The following is an 18,142-nucleotide window of genomic DNA, read 5'->3' on the forward strand; positions in this document are numbered from 1 at the left end:
TGACGTGTGGAAAGTGTAGAATGCTGGGGAGGAACAGGTGACTTTGGTCCTCTGGGTCCTAAAGCTCTCCACCCCTGGGGTATTCCTTGCCTCATGTCTGTGTCTGTTGTACACACATTGATAGCGATTGATCACTGTGATTTGTCAACACTCCAATATCGTCATATCATGGGACGACCAGGATGGTAGAAGGCCAATTAGATGAGAACTGAAATAATCCAGAGTAAGGAAGGAGAAAAGGTCCAAAAATGGAGCAGTCAGTAACAGGACATCAATTGGTCTCCTCTTAACATAGAGACACCACAGAATCCACACAAAGTGTGTTTCAAACAAAGCTGATTTATTTGATATTTATCCAGAATATTCAACTCCAGCCCAGTTACAGGTGTTACAAAGAAACATAGAAAATAGGTGCAGGAGTAGGCCATTCGGCCCTTCAAGCCTGCACCGCCATTCAATAAGATCCTGGCTCATCATTCCCTCAGTACCCCTTTCCTGCTTTCTCTCCATATCCCTTGATCCCTTTAGCCATATCTAACTCCCTCTTGAATATATCCAATGAACTGGCATCAACAACTCTCTGCGGCAGGGAATTCCACAGGTTAACAACTCTTAGTGAAGAAGTTTCTCCTCATGGTCTACCCCTTATCTGTGTCCCCTGGTTCTGGACTTCCCCAACATCGGGAACATTCTTCCTGCATCTAACCTGTCCAGTCCTGTCAGAATCATATATGTTTCTGAGATCCCCTCTCATCCTTCTACACTCCAGTGAATAAAGGCCCAGTTGATCCAGTCTCATATGACAGTCCAGCCATCCATGGAATTAGTCTGGTGAACCTTTGCTGCACTCCCTCAATAGCAAGAACATCCTTCCTCAGATTAGGAGACCAAAACTGAACACAATATTCCAGGTGAGGCCTCACTAAGGCCCTGTACAACTGCAGTTAGACCTCCCTACTCCTATACTCAAAATCCCTAGCTATGAAGGCCAACATACCATTTGCCTTCTTCACAGCCTGCTGTACCTGCATGCCAACCTTCAATGACTATGAACCATGACACCCAGGTCCCTTTTCCTAATCTGCCACCATTCAGATAATATTCTGCCTTCGTGTTTTTGCCCCCAAAATGGATAACCTCACATTTATCCATATTATACTGCATCTGCATGCATTTGCCCACTCACCTAACCTGTCCAAGTCACCATGCAGCCTCTTAGCGTCCCCCTCACAGCTCACACTGCCACGCAGTTTAGTGTCATCTGCAAACTTGGAGATATTACACTCAATTCCTTCATCCAAATCGTTAATGTATATTGTAAAGAGTCCCAGCACTGAGCCCTGCGGCACTCCACTAGTCACTGCTTGCCATTCTGAAAAAGACCGTTTTATCCCGACTCTCTGCTTCCTGTCTGCCAACCAGTTCTCTATCCACGTCAGTACATTACCCCCAATACCATGCGCTTTGATTTTGTACACCAATCTCTTGTGCGGTACCTTGTGAAAAGCCTTTCGAAAGTCAAAATACACCACATCCACTGGTTCTCCCTTGTCCACTCTGCTAGTTACATCCTCAAAAACTTCCAGAAGATTCGTCAAGCATGATTTCCCTTTCATAAATCCATGCTGACTTGGACCAATCCTGTCACTGCTTTCCAAATGCGCTGCTATTTCATCCTTAGTGATTGATTCCAACATTTTCCCCACTACTGATGTCAGGATAACTGGTCTATAATTAACCATTTTCTCTCTCTCTCCTTTTTTAAAAAGTGGTGTTACGTTAGCTACCCTCCCAATCCATGGGAACTGATCCAGAGTCGAAAGACTGTTGGAAAATGATCACCAATGCATCCACTATTTCTAGGGCCACTTCCTTAAATACTCTGGGATGCAGACTATCAGGCACCGGGGATTTATCGGCCTTCAATCCCATCAATTTCCCGAACACAATTTCTCACCTAATAGGATATCCTTCAGTTCCTCCTTCTCACTGGACCCACTGTCCCCTAGTACATTCAGAAGGTTAATTTGTGTCTTCCTTCATGAAGACAGAACCAAAGTATTTGTTCAGTTGGTCTGCTATTTCATTATTCCCCATTATAAATTCGCCTGAGTCCGGCAGACATTTGTCTTCACTAATCTTTTTCTCTTCACATATTTATAGAAGATTTTGCAGTCAGTTTTTATGTTCCCTGCAAGCTTCCTCTCGTACTCTATTTCCCCCCTCTTAATTAAACCCTTAGTCCTCCTCTGTTGAATTCTAAATTTCTCCCAGTCCTCAGGTTTGTTACTTTTTCTAGCCAATTTATATGCCTCTTCCTTGGTTTGAACACTATCCTTAATTTCCCTTGTTAGCCACGGTTGAGTCACCTTCCCCGTTTTATTTTTACTCCAGACAGGGATGTACAATTGCTGAAGTTCATCCATGTGATCTTTAAATGTTTGCCATTGCTTATCCACCGTCAACCCTTTAAATATCATTTGCCAGTCTATTCTAGCCAATTCACACCTCATACCATCGAAGTTACCTTTCCTTAAGTTCAGGACCCTAGTTTACGAATTAACTGTATCACTCTCTATCTTAATAAAGAATTCTACCATATTATGGTCACTCTTCTCCAAGGGGCCTCGCACAACAAGATTGCTAATTAGTTCCTTCTCATTACACATCACCCAGTCTAGGATGGCCAGCTCTCTAGCTGGTTCCTCGACATATTGGTCTAGAAAACCATCCCTAATACACTCCAGGAAATCCTCCTCCACTGCATTGCTACCAGTTTGGTTAGCCCAATCAATATGTAGATTAAAGTCACCCATGATAACTGCTGTACCTTTATTGCACACATCCCTTATTTCTTGTTTGATGCTGTCCCCAACCTCACTACTATTGTTTGGTGGTCTGTACACAACTCCCACTAGCATTTTCTGCCCTTTGGTATTCCGCAGCTCCACAACATCCAGGCTAATGTCCCTCCTTACTATTGCATTAATTTCCTCTTTAACCAGCAACGCCACCCTGCCTCCTTTTCCTCTATGCCTGTCCTTCCTAAATGTTGAATACCTCTGGATGTTGAGTTCCCAGCCTTGGTCACCCTGGAGCCATGTCTCCGTGATGCCAATTACATCATATCTGTTAACTGCTGTCTGCGCAGTTAATTCGTCCACCTTATTCCGAATACTCCTCACATTGAGGCACAGAGCCTTCAGGCTTGTTTTTTTTTAAAACACACTTTGTCCCTTTAGAATTTTGCTGTAATGTGGCCCTTTTTGTTTTTTGCCTTGGGTTTCTCTGCCCTCCACTTTTACTATTCTCTTTTCTATCTTTTGTTTCTGTCTCCATTTTATTTCCCTCTGTCTCCCTGCATAGGTTCCCATCCCCCTGCCATGTTAGTTTAACTCCTCCCCAACAGCACTAGCAAACACTACCCCTAGGACATTGGTTCCGGTCCTGCCCAGGTGGAGACCGTCCGGTTTGTACTGGTCCCACCTCCCCCAGAACCGATTCCAATGTTCCAGGAATTTGAATCCCTCCCTTTTGCACCACTCCTCAAGCCACGAATTCATCTGAGCTAGCCTGCAATTCTTACTCTGACTAGCACGTGGCACTGGTAGCAATCTTGAGATTCCTACTTTTGAGGTACTACTTTTTAAATTTAGCTCCTAGCTCCCTAAATTCATCTCGTAGGACCTCATCCCATTTTTTACCTGTATCGTTGGTACCTATCTGCACCACGACAACTGGCTGTTCTCCCTCCCTTTTCAGAATGTCCTGCACCCGCTCCGAGACATCCTTGACCCTTGCACCAGGGAGGCAACATACCATCCTGGAGTCTCGGTTGCGGCCGCAGAAACGCCTACCTATTCCCCTTACAATCGAATCCCTTATCACTATAGCTCTCCCACTCTTTTTCCTGCTCTCCTGTACAGCAGAGCCAGCCACGGTGCCATGAACTTGGCTGCTACTGCTCCCCCCTGATGAGTCATCCCCTTCAACCGTACCCAAAGCGATGTATCTGTTTTGCAGGGGGATGACCGCAGGGGACCCCTGCACTACCTTCCTTGCACTGCTCTTCCTGTTGGTCACCCATTTACTACCTGGCTGTGTACCGTTTACCTGCGGTGAGACCAACTCGCTACACATACTATTCACGTCATTCTCAGCATCGTACATGCTCCAGAGTGAATCCACCCGCAGCTCCAGTGCCGCAATGCGGTCAGTCAGGAGCTGCAGGCGAATACACTTCCCGCACACAGTCGTCAGGGACACTGGAAGCGTCCCTGACTTCCCACATAGTACAGGAGGAGCATAACACATGTCCGAGCTGTCTTGCCATGACTTAACCCTTAGATAAACTTAATTTGGCAACAATGCTAAATGTTACTTGCTGATATAGAAAAGGAAAAAGAGACACTACTTACCAATCACCAGCCAATCACTTACCCCCTTGGCTGTGATGTCACCTTTCGATTTCTTTCTATTTCTTTTTTGCCTTCCTGCTGCAGCTGCACCGGCTGGCCTCTTGTCGGCCGCTCGCCTCCCGAACTTCCGCCTCTGCCGACTCCCCGAACTCCTGCTCTCGCTGGGCCTTTATAGGCCTCATCGATCTGCCACCCGAATTCCCGCCTCCGCCGAATTAATATCAGCAGATAAAAACTCCAACTGCCGGAGTGAACATGGTTCAGCCCTGGATGTTATCATCATCATCATAGGCAGTCATCGGAATCGAGAAAGACTTGCTTCCACTCCTGAAGTGAGTTCTTCGGTGACTGATCAGTCCAATACGAGAACCACAGTCTCTGTCACAGGTGGGACAGAGAGTCGTTGAGGGAAGGGGTAGGTGGGACTGGTTTGCCGCATGTTCTTTCCGCTGCCTGCACTTGATTTCTGCATACTCTTGGCGACGAGACTCGAGGAGCTCAGCACCCTCCCAGATGCACTTCCTTCATTTAGGCCATTCTTTGGCCAGAGACTCCCAGGTGTCAGTGGGGATGTTGCACTTTATCAGGGAGGCTTTGAGAGTGTCCTTGTAATGTTTCCGCTGCCCACCTTTGGCTCATTTGCCGTGAAGGAGTTCCGAGTAGAGCGCTTGCTTTGGGAGTCTCGTGTCTGGCATGCGAATTATGTGGCCTGCCCAGCGCAGCTGATCAAGTGTGGTCAGTGCCTCAATGCTAGGGACATTGGCCTGGCCGAGGACACTAACATTGGTGCGTCTGTCCTCCCAGGGGATTTGTAGGATCTTGCGGAGGCATCATTGGTCGTATTTCTCCAGTGACTTGAGGTGTCTAATGTACATGGTCCATGTTTCTGAATCATACAGGAGGGCGGGTATTACTACAGCCCTGTAGACCATGAGCTTGGTGACAGTTTTGAGGGCCTGGTCTTCAAACACTCTTTTCCCCAGGCAGCACTGGTGCACTAGAGGCGGTGTTGGATCTCGTCGTCAATGCCTGCTCTTATTGATAAGAGGCTCCTGAGATAAGGGAAGTGGTTCACGTTGTCCAAGGCGGCGCCGTGGATCTTGATGACTGAGGGGCAGTGCTGTGAGGACATGCTGGTGGTGGACCTTTGTCTTAAGTGATATTTAGTGTAGGGCCCATGCTTTTGTATGCCTCAGTAAATATGTCAACTATATCCTGGAGTTCAGCCTCTGTATGTGTGCAGACGCAGGTGTCGTCCATGTACTGTAGCTCGATGACAGAGGTTGGGGTGGTCTTTGACCTGGCCTGGAGATGGCGAAGGTTGAACAGGTTCCCACTGGTTCTGTAGTTTAGTTCCATTCCAGCGGGGAGCTTGTTGACTGTGGAGTGCAGCATGTCAGCGAGGAAGATTGAGAAGAGGGTTGGGCGATGACGCAGCCCTGCTTGACCCTGGTTCGGATGTGGATTGGGTCTGTGATGGATCCATTGGTAAGGATCACGTTAACAACACCAATAACAGCAGAATCCAATCTCTGCAGTCACTTGTGAACTTGCTGGTGTCTCAGTAAGGAGGATGACTGAGTGAATCCCTTCCCACACAGCAAGCAGATGAACGACCTTTCGCTGGTGTGTCAGCAGGTTGGATGAATCAGCGAATCCCTTCCCACACACACAGCAAGAGAACGGTTTCTCCCCAGTGTGAGTGCGTTGGTGTTTCAGCAGAGCATTTGTGCTTTTAAGATTCTTGTCATAGTCAGAACATTTAAAAGGTCTCTTATCAGAGTGAACTTGTTGGTGTCAGGAGGTTTGATGAAGCATTAAATCCCTTCCCACATTCAATGCAGGCGAATGGCCTCTCTCCAGTATGAATTCACTGATGTGTATAGAGGCTGGATGACTGAGTGAATCCCTTCTCACACACTGAGCAGATGAATGGTCTCTCCCCGGTGACTGCGTCGATGAGTTTCCAGCTCAGACGGGTAACTGCATCCCTTCCCACAGTCCCCACATTTCCACGGTTTCTCCATAGTGCAGGTGTCCTTTGTGTCTCTCCAGGTTGGACGATCAGTTGAAGCCTCACCCACACACACACACAACACGTGTACGGTTTCTCCCCGCTGTGAATGGTGCAATGGTTTTTCAGGCTGTGTAACTGGTCAAAGCTCTTTCCACAGTCAGTGCACTGGAACACTCTCACTCGGGTGTGTGTGTCTCTGGGCTTTTCCAGTCACACTGATGTTTGAAATCTTTTCCCACAGACAGAAGAGGCAAACATTTCTCCTTCCACATTGAAAGGCCACTGATATTCAGGTCCCGAAGAATCGAGTGACTTAGTCAGATCTTGTTGTGTTTTGTTTGAGCTTCCCGTCTGTAAACCCTCCCCTTCTAATACCCTGTAAAAGGAGTTTACATAGAATTATATAGAATGTACTGCACAGAAACAGACCATTCAGCCCAACTAGTCTGTGCAGGAGTTTTTACTTCACATACGTGTCCTCCCATTCCCTCTGCCTCACCTCAGCCTTTGTTTCTATTCCCAATTACTCACCTCATTTACTTTTGAAGGCAGCAAAGCTATTTTTGCCTGAACCACTTCCTGCGGGAGAGTGTTACACATCCAGATTTCTCCATATTTCCCCGTTTGGATTTATTCCTAACTATCTTGTATGCATGGCCCTAGTTTTGATTTCTCCCACAACTGAAAACAATTCTCTCCACACCGACCCTGACAAACCCATTTATAATTTTAAAGACCTCTATCAGGGCACCTCTAAGTCTTCCCTTTTCTGAAGAAAAAAAGCCCAACCTGTTCAATCTTTGCCGATAGCTGCAACCTCTCAGTTTACAAAAGCCATCACTGTGAGTCCAGGATAGAAATTGAGAACATTTTCTCCCCCTGGGCCCTGCCCAAGGGGGCCACGCATGCGCCCTGCTGTGACTATAAACCCCTGGGTAATCCAGGCCAGTCACTGACGGTCAAACCTGCAGCTGGACACACACGTAACCCACAATCGGCCAATGGGCTTCACTCCCGGGCACTTGGATCCGGTTGGGTACAGATCCCCTGAAGCCCCACCCTCTCATTGTTCCTGCACAAAGAACGCTGAGTGTTAATAGGTGGGAAAACAGAATAAATTCCTTCCCACACGTGAAGTATCTAACCGATCTCTCCCTGGTGTGACAGTAACTGGGATGAGCGAGTGAATCTCTTTTCTACACTCAACTGGTGAGCAGCCACTTGGACAAGATAAACTAATGAAGGAAAGCCAGCTTGGATTTGTTCAGGGCAAATCGTGTTTGACTAATTGGATTGAGTTTTATGATGCGGTAACAGAGAGAGTGGATGGTGGCAGTGCAGTTTATGTTATGGAAATGGATTTTTAAAGTGCATTTGATTAAGTACCGCATAATATCTTGTTAGCAACATTGAAGCCCATGGGATAAAAGGGGCAGTAGCAGCATGGATACAATAGTGGCCAAGAGATAGAAATCAAAGTTGTGGTGAAGGCTAGTGTTGGACTGGAGGGAGGTATACAGTGGTGTTCCCCAGGGTTCAGTACCAGGACCACTGCTGTTTGATACACATTAATGACTTGGACTTGGGGGGAAACATAGAAAATAGGTGCAGGAGTAGGCCATTCGGCCCTTTGAGCCTGCACCACCATTCAATAAGATCATGGCTGATCATTCCCTCAGTACCCCTTTCCTGCTTTCTCTCCATACCCCTTGATCCCTTTAGCCGTAAGGGCCATATCGAACTCCCGCTTGAATATATCCAATCAACTGGCATCAACAACTCTCTGCGGCAGGGAATTCCACAGGTTAACAAGTCTCTGAGTGAAGAAGTTTCTCCTCGTCTCAGTCCTAAATGGCCTACCCCTTATCCTAACATTGTGTCCCCTGGTTCTGGACTTTCTCAATATTGGAACATTCTTCCCGCATCTAACCTGTCCGGTCCCGTCAGAATCGTATACGTTTCTATGCGATCCCCTCTCATCCTTCAAAACTCCAGTGTATAAAGGCCCAGTTGATCCAGTCTCTCCTCATATATCAGTCCAGCCCTCTCTGGAATCAGTCTGGTGAACCTTCGCTGCACTCCCTCAAGAGCAAGAACTTCCTTCCTCAGATTAGGAGACCAAAACTGAAAACAATATTCCAGGTGAGGTCTCACAAAGGCCCTGTACAAGTGCAGTAAGATCGCCCTGCTCCAATACTCAAATCCCCTAGCTATGAAGGCTAACATACCATTTGCCTTCTTCACTGCCTGATGTACCTGCATGCCAGCTTTCAATGACTAATGAACCATGACACCCAGGTCTCGTTGCACCTCCCCTTTTCCTAATCTGCCGTCATTCAGATCATATTCTGCCTTTGTGTTTTTGCCCCCAAAGTGGATAACCTCACATTTATCCACATTATACTGCATCTGCCATGCATTTGCCCACTCACCTAACCTGTCCAAGTCACCCTGCAGCCTCTGAGCGTCCTCCTCACGGCTCACACCACCCCCCGGTTTAGTGTCATCTTCAAACTTGGAGATATTACACTCAATTGCTTCATCTAAATCATTAATGTGTATTGTAAAGAGCTGGGGTCCCAGCACTGAGCTCTGTGGCACTCCACTAGTCACTGCCTGCCATTCTGAAAAGGACCCGTTTATCCCGACTCTGCTTCTTGTCTGCCAACCAGTTCTCTATCCACGTCACTATATTACCACCAATACCATGTGCTTTGATTTTGCACACCAATCTCGTGTGTGGGACCTTGTCAAAAGCCTTTTGAAAGTCCAAATACACCACATCCACTGGTTCTCCCTTGTCCGCTCTGTTAGTTACATCCTCAAAAAATTCGAGAAGATTCATCAAGCATGATTTCCCTTTCATAAATCCATGCTGACTTGGACCGATCCTGTCACTGCTTTCCAAATGTGCTGCTATTTTATTCTTAATGATTGATTCCAACATTTTCCCCACTACTGATGTCAGGCTAAAAAGTCTACAATTACACGTTTTCTCACTCCCTCCGTTTTTAAAAAGTGGTGTTACATTAGCTACCCTTCAGTCCATGGGAACTGATCCAGAGTCGATAGACTGTTGGAAAATGATCACCAATGGATCCACTATTTCTAGGGCCACTTCCTTAAGTACTCTGGGATGCAGACTATCAGGCCCTAGGGATTTACCGGCCTTCAATCCCATCAATTTCCCGAACACAATTTCCCACCTGATAAGGATATACTTCAGTTCCTCCTTCTCACGAGACGCTCGGTCCCCTAGTACATGAGGAACATTATTTGTGTCTTCCTTCGTGAAGACAGAACCGAAGTATTTGTTCAATTGGTCTGCCATTTCTTTATTCCCCATTATAAATTCACCTGAGTCCGACTGCAAGGGACCTACATTTATCTATAGAAGCTTTTGCAGTCAGTTTTTATGTTCCCGAGAAGCTTCCTCTCGTACTCTATTTTTCCCCTCTTAATTAAACCCTTCGTCCTCCTCTGAAGAATTCTAAATTTCTCCCAGTCCTCAGGTTGCTGCTTTTTCTGCCCATTTTATATGCCTCTTCCTTGGATTTAACACTATCCTTAATTTTCCCTTGTTAGCCACGGTTTTACTTTTACTCCAGGCAGGGGTGTACAATTGTTGAAGTTCATCCATGTGATCTTTAAATGTTTGCCATTGCCTATCCACCATCAATCCTTGAAGTATCATTTGCAAGTCTATTCTAGCCAATTCACGCCTCATACCGTCGAAGTTAGCTTTCCTTAAGTTCAGGACCCTAATCTCTGAATTAATTGTCTCACTCTCCATCTTAATAAAGAATTCTACCATATTATGGTCACTCTTCCCCAAGGGGCCTCACACAACAAGATTGCCCATTAGCCCCTTCTCATTACACATCACCCAGTCTAGGATGGCCAGCTCTCGAGTTGGTTCCTCGACATATTGGTCGAGAAAACCATCCCTAATACACTCCAGGAAATTCTCCTCCACTGCATTGCTACAGTTTGGTTAGCCCAATCAATATGCAGATTAAAATCGCCCATGATAACCACTGTACCTTTATTGCACACATCCCTTATTTCTTGTTTGATGCTGTCCCCAACCTCACTACTACTGTTTGGTAGTCTGTACACAATTCCCACTAGCGTTTTCTGCCCCTTGGTATTCCGCAGCTCCACCCATACTGATTCCACATCATCCAAGCTAATGTCCCTCCTTACTATTGCATTAATTTCCTCTTTAACCAGCAACACCACCCCGCCTCCTTTTCTTTTCTGTCTATCCTTCCTAAACGTGGAATACCCCTGGATGTTGAGTTCCCAGTCTTGGTCACCCTGGAGCCATGTCTCCGTAATGCCAATTACATCATATCCGTTAACTGCTATCTGCACAGTTAATTCGTCCACCTTATTCCGAATACTCCTTGCATTGAGGCACAGAGCCTTCAGGCTTGCCTTTTTAACACACTTTGCCCCTTTAGAATTTTGCTGTAATGTGGCCCTTCTTGTTTTTTGCCTTGGGTTTCTCTGCCCTCCACTTTGACTATTCTCCTTTCTATCTTTTGCTTCTGCCTCCATTTTATTTCCCTCAGTCTCCCTGCAAAGGTTCCTATGCCCCTGCCATATTAGCTTAACTCCTGCCCAACAGCACTAGCAAACACTCCCCCTCGGACATTGGTTCCGGTCCTGCCCACGTGCTAGACTGTCTGGTTTGTACTGGTCCCACCTCCCTCAGAATCGGTTCCAATGTCCCAAGAATTTGAATCCCTCCCTTCTGCACCACTCCTCAAGCCACGTATTCATCTGAGCTATCCTGCGATTCCTACTCTGACTAGCACGTGGCACTGGTAGCAATCTTGAGATTACCACTTTTGAGATACTACTTTTTAATTTAGCTCCTAGCTCCCTAAATTCGTCTCGTAGGACCTCATCCCATTTTTTACCTATATCGTTGGTACCTATCTGCACCACGACAACTGGCTGTTCACCTCCCTTTTCAGAATGTTCTGCACCCGCTCGGAGACATCCTTGATCCTTGCACCAGGGAGGCAACATACCATCCTGGAGTCTCGATTGTGGCCGCAGAAATGCCTATCTATTCCCCTTACAATCGAATCCCCTAACACTATAGCTATCACTACAGGGCACAATTTTGAAATTTGTGGATGACACAAAACTTGGAAGTGTAGTAAACATTGCGGAAGATAGTAATAGATTTCAAGAGGACAGAGACAGTCTGGTGGAATGGGCAGACACATGGCAGATGAAATTCAACACAGTAAAGTGTGAGGTGATACATTTTGGTAGGATGAATAAGGAGAGACCATACAAACTAAATGGTTGTAATGATTTTAAGGAGGTGCAAGAACAGAGAGACCTGGGGGTGTTTGTGCACAATAACTTGCAGGGCAAGTTAACAAATCAATTAATAAAATACTTGGGAGCCTGCACTTTATAAATAGAGGTATTGAGTACAAAAGCCAGGAGGTTATGCTAAACCTATATAAAACATTAGTTCGGCCTCAGCTGGAATATTGTGTCCAATTCTGGGCACCACACTTTAGGAATGATGTGAAGGCTTTGGAGAGGGTACAGGAGAGATTTACTAGAATGGTTCCTTGGGATGAGGGTTTACAGTTACGTGGGGAGATTGGAGAAGCTGGTGTTGCTCTCCTTACAGCAGAGAAGATTTGACAGAGGTGTTCAAAATCATGATCGGTTCTGACAGTAAAGAAGGAGAAATTGTTTTGAGTGGCAGAAGGTTCAGTAACTAGAGAAACAGATTAACAAATCAGACGACTTGAAGAAACACAGTAAGTTGTTGTGATCTGGAATGTACTGCCTGAAATTGCGGTGGAAGCAGATTCAACAGTCACATTCGAAAGAGAATTGGAGAAACACTGGAAGGGAAAACATTTACAGTGCTATGGGGAAAGAGCAGGGCAGTGGGATTAAATGGATCGCTCTTTCAAACCCCCAGGACAAGCACGATGGGCCAATGGCCTCCTCTTGTGCTGTATCATTTTATGAAATGGTGACTGGTCAGGGAACGTCTGTAAATGTACCGTTCCAGTAAATCTCTTCTGCACCCTCAGGCCTTGACATCCTTGCTAAAATGTGGTGCCCAGAATTGTACACAATATTCCAGCTGAGGCCTAACAACTGTTTTATAAAGGTTTAGCATTATATCCTTGCTTTTGCACTCTATTCCACTATTAATAAAGCCATGGATTCCATTACTCTTTTAACAGCCTTCCCACTTTGTCCTGCCATCTTCAAAGATGTGTGTACATGCATCCCCAGGTCTCTCTGTTCCTACACCCCCATTAAAATGGTCCCACCTACTGCATATTGCCTCTCATTCTCCCGTACACTTCACCACCACTCTCTGCTTTCTGTCCCTTAGCCAGTCTCATTGCACTCAATCTGTGCTATACCTTTTCAAAGGCCAACATATTTTCCGAGGTTCATTGTCCAGTTCTCCAGATGGGGTCTGGCCAAGGCTCTGTACAACTGGAGCATCACTTCTGTATTCCAACCCCTCAAGATAAAGGCCAACAATCCGTTAGCCGCCTTGAAAACTGTCAGAATGTAGAAGGTATTTACAATGGATTCAAGGGGCCCTTACATAAGAACATAAGAATTAGGAACAGGAGTAGGCCATCTAGCCCCTCGAGCCTGCTCCGCCATTCAATAAGATCATGGCTGATCTGGTCGTGGACTCAGCTCCACTTACCCGCCCTCTCCCCATAACCCTTAATTCCCTTATTGGTTAAAAATCTATCTATCTTTGACTTGAAAACATTCAATGAGCTAGCCTCAACTGCTTCCTTTAGCAGAGAATTCCACAGATTCACAATCCTCTGGGAGAAGAAATTCCTTCTGAACTCGGTTTTAAATTGGCTCCTCCGTATTTTGAGGCTGTGCCCCCTAGTTCTAGTCTCCCCTACCAATGGAAACAACCTCTCTGCCTCTATCTTGTCTATCCCTTTCATGATTTTAAATGTTTCTATAAGATCACCCCTCATCCTTCTGAACTCGAAGGAGTAAAGACCCAGTCTACTCAATCTATCATCATAAGGTAACCCCCTCATTTCTGGAATCAGCCTAGTGAATCGTCTCTGTACCCCTTCCAAAGCCAGTATATCCTTCCTTAAGTAAGGTGACCAAAACTGCACGCAGTACTCCAGGTGCGGTCTTACCAATACCTTATACAGTTGCAGCAAGACCTCCCTGCTTTTGTACTCCATCCCTCTCGCAATGAAGGCCAACATTCCATTTGCCTTCCTGATTGCCTGCTTCAGCTGCAAACTATCCTTCTGTCATTCATGCCCAAGGAACGTCCTCTCGGCTTACGCCGATGACGTGCTCCTCGCGATAGAGGATCCCGCTGACCTGCGGAGGATGCGTGAGTGCCAGGAGATTTACTCGGCCGCGTCCTCCGCCAGGATCAACTGGGAGAAATGTTCCGGACTCCTGGTGGGTCAGTGGCGGGTGGACTCCCTGCCGGAGGAGCTCAGGCCTTTTGCCTGGAGCACGACCCATCTCCTCTATCTGGGAGTCTACCTTAGCCCCGACGAGGGAGCCTGGCCGGCGAACTGGCAGGAGCTGGAGGCCAAGGTCGCCGCTCGCCTAGGGCGCTGGACAGGACTGCTCCGAGTGCTGTCCTACAGGGGTCGAGCGCTAGTCATAAACCAGCTGGTGGCCGCAATGCTGTGGTACCGGCTGGTCACTTTGACCCCTCCCCCTGCGTTTGTCGCCAAGATACAGAAGAAGCTGGTGGACTTCTTCTGGAACAACAGGAAGCACTGGGTCTCTGCCGCGGTCTTGAGTCTCCCGCTTGAGGAGGGCGGTCAGTCGTTGGTGTGCGTCAGCGCCCAGCTCGCGACTTTCCGTCTTCAGACCCTGCAGAGATACCTTTACGTCGAGCCCCCTCCTAGGTGGTGCGCTCTGGCGAGGTATTTCTTCCGCCAGCAGCTCGACCTCAATTATGACACGCAGCTCCTGTTTGTGAACTTGGGGGGTGCCAGGACCGCCCTCCGGGAGCTGCCTGTCTTTTACAGGGAACTCATCAGGGTCTGGAACAAAGTCTCCACCAAGCGCAGCTCTCCGCCGGCTGGAGTGGCGGCCGTCCTGCAGGAACCGCTGCTCGGGAATCCGTACCTCCACGGCCGAGGCTTTATGTGGCGGTCGGAAGAGAGGGCTGTGGCTGGTGAGGTGACCAGGGTCAGGGACCTGCTCGATGGCGGAGGAGCGGGCTGGATGGCGCCAGACACGCTGGCGCGGCGCCTAAATTCTGCCAACGTCCGCCACGCGGCCGATGCCATCGAGTCGCTAAAAACAGCTCTGGGCCCTGACTCCGTTAGGTGCATCGAGGAGGCTCAAGCACGTGGGGAGATCCCGTCCGAACTGACCCCCGTCCGGACGGAATTCCTCATCGGCGCCAAACCCCGGAACCTCCCTCGGGGGCCGGCGCCTCACAACTTGAGCCGCCTCGGGGAAATCCCCTCCGTGCCTTTCAGTTCCGCGCGGAGGGGTTTCCTGTACGGGCTGCTCCTGCACACCCTCAACTTTGCCATCCTCGCCGGCCGTCCGGACACGCCATGGCGTACCATCTTGCCGTCCGGAGGAGGCGGGGGTCCCCGATGGAGGGCACTCTACGCAGGGGTCCTCCCACTATTCATCGGGGACTTGGCCTGGAGGGTGGTGCACGGAGCAGTGCCGTGCAACAAATTTTTAAGCCGGTTCACGGACTCCCAGGCTGCCTGCAATTTCTGCGGTCTGGAGGAGTCCGTGTTCCATGTTTTTATGGAGTGCACAAGGTTGCAGCCCCTGTTCCACTATTTGAAGGGGCTGCTCCTGAAATTCTGGCTGCACTTCAGTCCCACTCTCCTGATCTTTGGGCACCCTGTGCGGAGGGGAGCGGGTAGGTCCGAAGGCCTCCTCGTAGGACTGCTCCTGGGCACGGCCAAGGGTGCCATCAGCCGGTCCAGGCAGCGGGCGGTCGAGGGGGTCGTTCAACCTGACTGCCTGCCTCTCTTCCGCTCTTACATCCGGTCCAGGGTGTCCTTGGAGATGGAGCACGCGGTGTCCACCGGTACGCTCGCGGCCTTCCGCGAGAGGTGGGCACCGGAGGGACTGGAGTGCATCATCACGCCCGGCAACCAAATTTTAATTTGATTTTACGTTTTAAAGTTTAATTTGTTTTAATTGCCGGTGCTTTTAGTGTCCCCCTCCCCTTTTATAGGGGGCACTGGGAAAATTTGATTTTAGCGCCCCAAAAAAAACCCAAAAAAATAATTTAAAAAAAAAGGGGCCTTGAAAATGTCTGCTGTGTCACCCAGGTCGGGTGGCATGGTCTTAATGTTTTATGTTTTGCAGGTAAACTCAAAAGAGTTTCATGCCCAAGGAACCAATGGTAGAGCAGTGGAGGCGTGTCCTGCTCAGTTGGAGCTGTGAGCAGTGAGGAGAGCAGCTAGCAACTTGAGCTCCTGCCTGGAGAGCCCTGAGACCAGCCCAGGAAAAGAAGGAAGAAGGGGGCTTCAACACCAACTTCTATCCAGAGGGAGAGGAGGAGAACAGAAAACATTTAACATCAACTTTTTACCATTCTGCAAGGAGTTGGAGAGAGGGGGAAAAAACAAACAACATCCAGTGTGGAAGGAGGGAGACTCTACATTCTACAGGTGGGTGTGGGTGCATTTCCCAAAAAGACTTTGTTGTATCGGTGGGGGGAGGAAAGAAGACCACTGAGGGCCGGAACATCGCGGGGGGTGTGTGTGTGTGTGGTAGTGTGCGTGGGGGCCGTGCTAACAACTGGGCCCCCCCCACAATTGGAACCCCCCCCACCCCCCCCCCAATTGCCTAGCCTGGGATAGCTGGAGCTACCAGGCTGAAGATTGTTTTTCTTAATCACCCAATTAAAGATCGTTAGTAGTGTGTGCCTGGTGGCTCCAGCTACCCCAGGTGAAGACATCTTCTCCCCCCACCTGAAGACCACCCCAAAGACTTTGTGTTTTGCCATCTGGGGAGTGCACCCACCCACAGCTGCGAGGGGAGACCTGCCCTCGCAGCCCCCCCTTCCCACCCCCCTCTCTCTCTCTCCGTTACCCTCTGTTTCTCCCCTCTCTCTCTGAGAACCCTTTCCTTCCTAATTTAAAAAAAAAACAATTAAGACAACTGAGCAGAGGGAGCAAGGCCTCTCCCCAATTGCCAACGAGGGGAGAGGTGCCTCGTTAAGGGCTCCTCTGCTCAGTTAAATATACGAGGCCATTAAAGACCATTAAGGCCTGTGACTTTGGAATGGGTGTAGCCCTTAAAGGGACCCCGTGATGGCGACCCCATCCACGCCGGTGGCAGGGCCAGCAAGGACGTATGCGCAGGCGGTGTCCACATCCACGGCACCTCCTGCGCCACCCGCTGCCCTGCCACCATTTAGATTAATTACTAAAAAACACGGGGTCAAGAGCTACACTCACCCCACAATGACCATCGAGGAGTGCGTGCGGGCGATGGCTGGGGTAGTCGGCCCCTCGGCCATTGTCGCAGCCTCCAAGATGTCTGGGAAGGCCGTGTTCTTCCTGGGGTCAGAGCGGGCGGTGTCCCTGGCCCTTGAAAAGGGGCTCACGGTGGGCGGGACGTTCCTGCCGGTGGACCCTCTCGAGGCCACCGCGCAGAGGGTCATCATTTCAAACGTCCCGCCCTTTGTTCCCGCTGAGCTCCTCCTCCCTCACCTACACCAACTGGGGGAGGTAAGGTCGGGGATCAACCCCATACCGCTCGGCCTCAGGGAGAACAGCCTGCGCCACGTGTTCTCCTTCCACCGCCAGCTCTTTGTCCGGCTGGCGCGGGAGGACACGACGGAGGGAAGTTTTAATGTGGTGCACGAGGGGACTGCCTACCGCGTCTTCTGGACGTCGGACGGCGTGCGGTGCCATGCCTGCAAGGAGGTGGGGCATGTTCGTAAGAACTGCCCCATCTCCAAGGCCGCCAAACCACCGAAGGCGGCCAAGGCTGGCGCCGCCGCCACCCCTCCCCCTAGTTGCGTCCGCGTGCCGGGAGCCGTAGGTGCGCGGGCATCGTCGGAGGCCTTTGTTTTCAGGGCCTCCGGCGGGGGGGAGGGAGAGCGTCCGACCGGAAAGAAGGCGCGGAAGAAGACAAAACATCCAGAGGCGGGTCCCTTCGGTGCGCCAGACAATTTGACCACCGCGCTCAGCCCAACCCAGTCACCGGCGAGCGCGGGGTGCCCCGAGCCCGTGCCCGGGCCCTTGAATAACACCACAGAGGGGCCCAGGCGCGGGCAAGAAAAAGAAAAGGGGGGGGCGGAGCGGGAGGCCTCGGCAGACATGGGGGTCTCCCTGCCTCCGCGCGCCCCCAGGAACAAAAGGAGGCGCGGCTCCGATGAGGCGGAGGGGGAACAACATCCCTCCGCGGAGGAGTCGGTGCCCGCCGCGTGTCCCGCGTCCCCCACCAGCGCTCCCAAATTGCGCTGCAGGCGCGAAGAGTCTGTCCCCGGGGAGGGTGAGGCAGTCGAGGCTGCCCAGCCGCTGCCTCCTGGGGATGGCATGGAAGATCTGCCTGTCGTCGGGGGCGTGGGGACCGTGGAGGAATGCGTAGCCGCCGGGCCGGGCGTCCCGGGGACTGAGGCGGGCGAGGCCGAAAAGGCCGAACCTGAGCCCGCCCAGCCAATACCCAACTTCCCCCGGGAGTCGCTCGACCCGGC

Source organism: Pristiophorus japonicus, chromosome 20, assembly GCF_044704955.1.
Source record: "Pristiophorus japonicus isolate sPriJap1 chromosome 20, sPriJap1.hap1, whole genome shotgun sequence".
Lineage (NCBI taxonomy): Eukaryota > Metazoa > Chordata > Chondrichthyes > Pristiophoridae > Pristiophorus > Pristiophorus japonicus.